The sequence below is a fragment of the Tachysurus fulvidraco genome, chromosome 9 (assembly GCF_022655615.1).
Source record: "Tachysurus fulvidraco isolate hzauxx_2018 chromosome 9, HZAU_PFXX_2.0, whole genome shotgun sequence".
Classification (NCBI taxonomy): domain Eukaryota; kingdom Metazoa; phylum Chordata; class Actinopteri; order Siluriformes; family Bagridae; genus Tachysurus; species Tachysurus fulvidraco.
In genome coordinates this window covers 17373313-17380812 of record NC_062526.1, presented here as the reverse complement: position 1 = coordinate 17380812, position 7500 = coordinate 17373313, and the positions used below count along the sequence as shown (strand labels likewise).

Here is a 7500-nt window from a genome sequence, read left to right as displayed (position 1 = left end):
GAAAGCTGTTCAAACCGGTTCCTCACGGCTTCTGTGGACGCCTACAGGTTCTACCTCAGGGTCCCTCAGGGAGAGCCTACAACCTTTACTGATTTAACTCTAAAGGATCCTCCTCCTGTTCTGAGAGATTCTTAACTACATTTAAAGTTGGTTTGTTTCTCTCAGAGGAGCTTTCAGTAAAGCTGTGAATCCAGACTTTCTCACTCTCATTCGGTTAAAATGACGCCGTGATGTGACTTTCACTCTGTGTGTGTGTGTGTGTGTGTGTGTGTGTGGTGATAAATATGGCACACCAGCGAAATTCCCTTCTAGAATGAAATGAAAGCTCCTCCATCAGCACATCACGTTGTAAGGATGTCCTGTAGTGGGAGCGAGTCTAGTCGTTACTGCTGGAAAGAATCAATTAGTCGGAGTTTCTTCCCTCAGTTCACTTGCTACAGACTTTCACACCTGAGGAGGAGAGGAATAAAACACACCGTTGAAGGAAACTTATCAACAGCAGATTGGTGTGATAGGTGGTTACTGTGAAGGAGCGGTTACTATAGAAACTGACATGTATTAGACCAGCTGTGTTACAGAAACACCTTCTGACCAATCAGAATCCAGAATTCAGCAGCACTGTCTTGTGGAAGACATGTGTGTTTAGCACGAAGTTCAAATGTGTTCAGACACAGTTCAGTGTTTGCGTGGCTGTGTGAAGTCCATGCTCTGAATGCTGGGTTGTGTTTGTGTGTCTGTGTGATGTCAGGTGAAGTGAGCGCTGATGTCCATCCTCTGAACACTGAAGTGAAGTGAATCAGGGTGTAGACGTGTGTCATGAGATCAACAGCGTGAACTCTCTAATCTCGGCACGAGTGCAGCGTGAGCTTTTACGCCTTCTGGAACAGCGTCAGCGTCTTGTCTGGATCTCCTCATGTCTTTAATCTGCTTGTCGTTTAGTTCTATTCCCTCATCAGTCTCTCTTTCTTTCACAGATGCATGCAGCGTGAGCTGACCAGGGCATGAGAGAGATGCCTCACCCTGGTGGGTGACCCCTGTTGAGGACGTCGCTATGGTAAGATGTGCTCTGTGTGTGGAAGTGTGATTAAGTCTTTAGATAAACACTGTCAGTGTTAGTGTTGAGGTTTTTGTTTGAAAATAGATATGGCTTTCAGCACGATGGTTTTGCGCATGAGGCGAGGAGCATGTAAACACTCTCTCAAATCAGCACACACATGCAAAACACACGCAGAATAGTGTAATAAGAGAGAGTGTGTGTGTATTTTGCATGTGTGTGTGCAGGTTTGAGAGAGTGTTTGTATGCATGTGGTCACTTTTTTGGGAAACAAATTGTCATTGTATCTTCAGTGTTCACTGATGTAAATGCAGGACAGTGAGATCCTACTGGCAGGAGATTGAAATCTCTCTCTTTCTCTCTCTCTCTCACACACACTCCTACTAAATTCGTGTGTGTGTGTGTGTGTGTGTGTGTGTGTGTGTGTGTGTGTGTGTGTGTGTGTAGTGTCATGGTGGTGTAAAACTGTAGTGAACAGGATGTTGAGATAGATGTTCAGTTCCACATGAGGATTAGTCCCACAGCTGAGCAGGGATTAGTCTTCAGGTTTAATCATTTCTCCTGAATGAGGAGGATTTACAGAATCCTTCCTGTGTTTGTGTTTGATGGAAACAAAAACTCTGGCTTTCTGAACTAAGGCTTTATTGCTGTTATTAATGTATTCACTGCTTTAGAAAATCATTATATATACACACAAACACACACTGCAGCACTGACCCACTTAATACACACACAAACGCACACACACACACACACACACACACACACACACACACACACACACACACACACACACACACACACACACACACACACACAAACAACAAATGTTACTAATCCCAGACACACATCCAAAATGAAAAGAGAGAAAATAAACAAAACTGGGACATCTTTAATAAGCATTCATCCGTATCAACAAACACACACACACACACACACACACACACACACACACACACACACACACACACACACACACACACACACACACACACACACACACACACACACACACACACACACACACACACACACACCCACGGCCCCAACAGAGCTACAGGAGCAGTCAGAGAGAGAGAGAGCAGGTTTATGTGTCTTCAATTTATGAATATAATGGTGTTTTTTGTGTATTGATTTTCTTTGATGTTCTTTCTGTCTCCTCCGCTTTCTACTTTCTGCTTTGTTTTAACCCCACACTGTGAAACCGAGACCTTGTGCTTGTGTTAACAGAGCTTGTAAAGGTGATGAGGAATCATGAGACTTCAGACTGTTCCTGTGGTTTTAACCCGGCTGTGTTTGACTGAATCTTTTCTTCCTCTTCTATTTAAATCAGATGTTTAAATACCAGCCTGAGGTTTACCTTCATACCAGCCTCTTTATACCGCCCGTCCCTGATGAACAAATGAGAGAGACTCGCATCAGACTCGCATCCACTTCTAAACAGCTTTCTGTACCAGCATTGATGAGGGAGGAGGAAAAAGGGAAGGAAGAAGAGCAGAAAGGGAAAAGTGCAACAGGAAAAGAACACGCTGAGAAATTTAACTGAGAGAAATAAAATAAGGGAAAACACGGAGAAAGGGCAGAGAAAAAGGTATAAAATCTAAAATCAGGTATAAAATGAAAGACAGGGTAAAGCGAGACAACTTGTTGTCACGGCATAAAGAAAAAGGTTTATAAATAAAAAATTATAATACATCAATTACTGCCAAAAGAGCTGAGGTCAGGGGAAAATGTTAGGCAAAATCTTTAGAAAAGTAGAAAACCAGGTTTATGTCTTCAGTGTGCGTTGTGTGTGAAAGGAAGTGGAAGGAGAGATTTCCTGTTCCTCTTGACAGAACAGATGTGCATTTAAATGCCAGAGTCACTCTGATTACACCTCCCCCTCAAACCCCCTCTCTCAGTACACCACATCTCCTCCCTGTCTCACTCTCACACACACTCACACACAGACAGGGGGTCATTATGGTGGGGTAATTGGGGCAGTTTGGAAAAAAGAGCACTGATTGTTTTACACACACACACACACACACACACACACACACACACACACACACACACACACACACACACACACACTGTTGGGAAATAATGATGCTAGAGGTGTTACAGGAAGAAATCCAGACCTATCGTAAAGCTCTTTGTTGTGGTGTGTGTATAAAACAGTGTTTGTTGCTCAAGAAGTGTAAACTGGATGCCCCCCCACACACACACACACATACGCACGTGCTCTTTCCTGTCTTTTGAAATCATAGTGTTGTGAACAGTGTTGGTTTGTGTATTCATTAGGAGAAGTGATCATCTTCTCTCGCTCACTCTAGGTGGTTTAGTTCGAGTTTCCTTCCTGCAGTGCTGATGTCTTGGTTTGTGTAGTTTGGTGGTTGTGATCGATGTGGTGCCTCTGAGGCAGGAATTCATAATGAAGAGAAATGATTGTGTTTAATATTCATGCCTCACCCCTGACCCGCTCCTCCAGAGTGAGTTCACACACCGAGGAGCGAATGTCAGTCCCACTGCATGTCTCCTCCGGCCGTCTGTAATCCCAGGCCATGACCTTTAACATCTTTACTTGGGCCTGTGGAAACATCATGGTAAAGGCCCGAGTGGGAAAAGAAAACAAGAAAGGCAGAAAACTAAGAGACTCAAATTTCAGGACAAAAAATAGAAAAGATTAAAAACAGGGTAAAAAAAAAAAGAAAAGTTGAAAGGCAGGGGAAAAGGGGGAAAGGTTAAGGGCAGGAAAAAGTGGAAACATCGAAAGGCCAAGAAGACTGGGAGAGTCAGAAAGAACAGGAAAAGTCAGAAAAGTCAAAGTCATGGAGAAACTGTGAAAGTCGACAGGCAGGAAATTGAGAATTTCACCAGGAGGAGAAAATCCAACAGCAACAACTTTAACTCAGCTTTCACACACATTCCACCTGCTTCCTTTTAATCGTGTTTGTCCTTTCTCTGTTCCGTCTGTCATGTCACTTTTTCCTCCTCCCTCTCCACTAAACCGTCTCTTCATCCCTCCTTCTCATCATTCACTCTGTCAGTAGCGACTCTGACCTGTCACTGAACATCAGCGCTGACGTTCATCCTGTTACAGCTCCAGTCTTCTGTAGCGTCACATTTCTGTGGATTAGTGATTTCATTTCAGATTGTCTTCCTGTTTTATTCTAATCTCTTAATCCTTTTAAAATTCAGCTACGGAGATCAGAGCAGTTCTGCTGTAACACACCTGATTCACCTCATCAGCTCATTAACACGTCCTCCTGAGGGTTAAGTTTGTTGTGTGTGTGTGTGTGTGTGTGTGTGTGTGTGTGTGTGTGTGTGTGTGTGTGTGTGTGTGTGTGTGTGTGTGTAGGATTCTGTTTGAGTGAGCAGAAGAGATGCTGGGAGACTTATGTGTAAAGAAGCAGGCGTGTAGTGCTGTAGTGCATGTCCAGCATATGGATGCCCCCCCTGCCGTTTGCCCCTCCCCCCTTCTCAGATCCCCCCCGGCCGTTTCCGTTTGATTGTGGCCTCTCGACAGGAGGAAAATGTCAGCGTGTCTCCCCGTGGCTGCAGGAGCAGATGGCCATCAGAACCGGAGGACGAGCCATGACCCAAATCAACACGTGTCACATTTTCCACTGCTCCGAATCCCATCAGCCCTGTGCACCGTTCCCACTTTAACCCTCATCCACAGATTCCTGCACTCTGACCCATCAGGACACACACACATACACACAATTAATTACATTCTCACACTGCACTTTATCTACCACTCAGTTATTTCATAATCATCATAAAGAGTCATTTAACAGCTGAAAGAGTCGACTCTTATAGGTGAGACAAATCAAATAATCTGAATCAATGAAAAGCAGAAATTCACATAGATTTCTGCGTGGAATAAAAAGAACAACACTGTGCTGTTAAAACCTGGATTCTGATTGGATATAAGGTATTGATTCATTTTCTGTAACAGCAGCACTGACAGTAGTGTAGCTGCAAATCACAGATCGTTATTAATGCATTCAGGTGTGTGTGTGTGTGTGTGTGTGTGTGTGTGTGTGTGTGTGTGTGTGTGTGTGAGTGAGAGAGAGAGAGAGAGAGAGAGAGAGAGAGAGAGAGAGATGTACTTACGTATAAGCTCTTTATCATCATCATCATCATCATCATCATCATCATCATCATCATCTCTCCTATTCCTTTCTCCGATCCTCAGCACTGATATTATGTGTATGTGTGTGTGTGTGGTGGGGTGGGGGTACAAAGAGGAATATGAAATGTAATATCTGAATCCACTTAGTCTTTATGTTTAAAGCCTCAGGGAATTGTGGGTAAAGGCTCAAAACCCTGACATGACACACAGGTGTGTGTGTGTGAGAGAGTGTGTGTGTGCCGCTATTTGAATGAGTGGAGGTCACAGGAAACAATTGCAAATGATGTGAAGCGTGTGTCTCGCTGATCTTTGGCTCAGATACGGTAAAGCTCATCTACAGCCACAAATGGGATTCTGTCTCTCTCTCACACACACATACACACACGAAGAGATGACATCATCTCCAACCAGGCTTCACTTCCTTCTTCTTCCCTACAGAGGTGTGACAGGATTGACCAAACCAAAATCCTGGCTGCTGCAGGTGTGTGTGAGTGTGTGTGTGTGTGTGTGTGTGTGTGTGTGTGTGTTGACCTCTTCCTGGTGTGTGCAGGCTCTAAGCTGCGGTTTAGCTCAGGCTCCCATGTGGTCGGCCATATTGATCCGGTCCAAGCTAATCCGGTTCTAACTCAAAGCACTTTCAGCTTATAGAGTTTACGCTCATAGAACGGTGTAAAAAAACAAAAAATCGCATGTGAGCCACTGTTCTGTGGATAGTTCTGTGGACAGTGTCTATGATTGAGGTCGAAGGAACAACAGACTGGTTCAAGCTGACAGGAAGATTATTGTGATTCAGTTAATCACTCTGTAGAACTGTTTAAAAACAGAAAAGCATCTCAGCATACTGGACCTTCAGGTAGATGGATCACACCAGGAGAAGCCCACTTCAGCAGTCTGGAGCTACAGTGGTCCGAGGAACCTTCAGACTGGACTGATATGGACTGGGAGAAGACCAAACCATCGTGAGCAGGAAACTGGTGAAATATGAGCACACACTCTCTGGAACTATCCAGATACGTGCTTTGGATCTGTTTTGTTGTTGCTGAAAGCACAGCTTTGCTGAAACCCTGTTGGTTGTTGTTCTGTGGTGTGATTGTAGGTTCAGACACGTGTTGAAAAGGAGAAAAAAAAAGAATTTGGTTGTCAAACACACAGTGAATATTTTTACAGTCACCTTTTGCTGCTTTTCCAATAAACTCCTTGTTAGAATTGTTATTTATTATTTACTAACCGTGTGCAACATCTGAGTGGTGAAGTGAGGATCTCATTCTCTAATCCTTCGTCACTCTTTCTGTCTCTGCCCCTGGTGCATTATGGGATATTTTTCTCCCTCGCAGTGACACCGTGTCCTGAAAGCAGTGGATTTGTATTTATTTGCATCCATTGTTACATTTTTAATCCATCCGTTGTTCTGCCGTTGACCTTAAAGCCTGGAAACTTGCCACCAGCCCTCCATCTGCCCTCCATCTGCAAACCCGGAGAGAAAGAGACAGACAGGGAAGCTAAACTTGTCCAAATGGACTAATTTCATTATCCTCTGTTCTTCTGGTGACCCTGATTGGTGGTGACAGGTGGAAACGGCTCGGTCCTGTCCTGTTCACTCTTCTCCAGCAGCCCATTCAGAAAAATCAGCCTTCCATTAGACGCATTGATTAAAGTCCATCGATCCGTTTAACCCTCACGTCTGATGGGGATTGATTTACTCGTCCTCCGCTCCCCTGCTGGTTCTTCGCATTTCAATAGAACACCGCTGTGTTCTCCACAGACATGATGAATTTAACTAATGGCACCCTCCACACACAGAGGCATGTTCTGTGTTTTTGGTTCACTTTGATGTTTCAAAGCCAGAGAAGTCGATATGCAGCGAGCTGCTTCGATCCAAATCGGCCATCCTCTCGTCCTGTGATTAAAACTGCACTATGTACATCTGTGTGTGTGTGTGTGTGTGTGTGTGTGTGTGTGTGTGTGTGTGTGTGTGTGTGTGTGTGTGTGTTCCTTTGTTTGATATATTAATGGATATTTCCAATATACCCTTTTTGCTTCAGTGCTGATTTGAGTCGTTGTTGCACACAGAAATTTCATGGCGATGTTAATTTTACTGTTATGGAAACACATTTCAAATAGTCATGCAAACTACTGTGCAGTCACCGTGAAGAGTTATTTTCTTATAACACCGTAGCAAAAAGTCAGTTTTTACAGAGATTTTAAGAGTTAAACATAAGTTTTATACAGCCATCAACTGCAGCAGTGTGTGGTTTTGGAGGATAAAAGTCTCAGTCCTGCGTATCTGAGCATCCTGATGTTCATTTCCTTGACTATTAGATTT

The 7500-nt window shown here is 43.8% G+C and overlaps 2 protein-coding genes across 3 annotated transcripts in view; both read left to right on the top strand.

Moving 5' to 3' along the window:
• Positions 1-7500, top strand: part of LOC113647473 (BOLA class I histocompatibility antigen, alpha chain BL3-7-like) — a 189315-nt gene that overhangs the window by 18887 nt on the left and 162928 nt on the right. The gene's annotated exons all lie outside the window — the stretch shown is intronic.
• Positions 244-7500, top strand: part of fam222aa (family with sequence similarity 222 member Aa) — a 39913-nt gene continuing 32656 nt past the window's right edge. Inside the window, exon 1 of one of the 2 annotated variants that reach the window (XM_047818568.1) lies at positions 244-275. The gene's annotated coding sequence lies outside the window, so the exon portion shown is untranslated. Of the gene's footprint in view, positions 276-1481; positions 1501-7500 lie in introns of those variants that run through there. The other variant, XM_047818570.1, reaches the window with a different exon arrangement.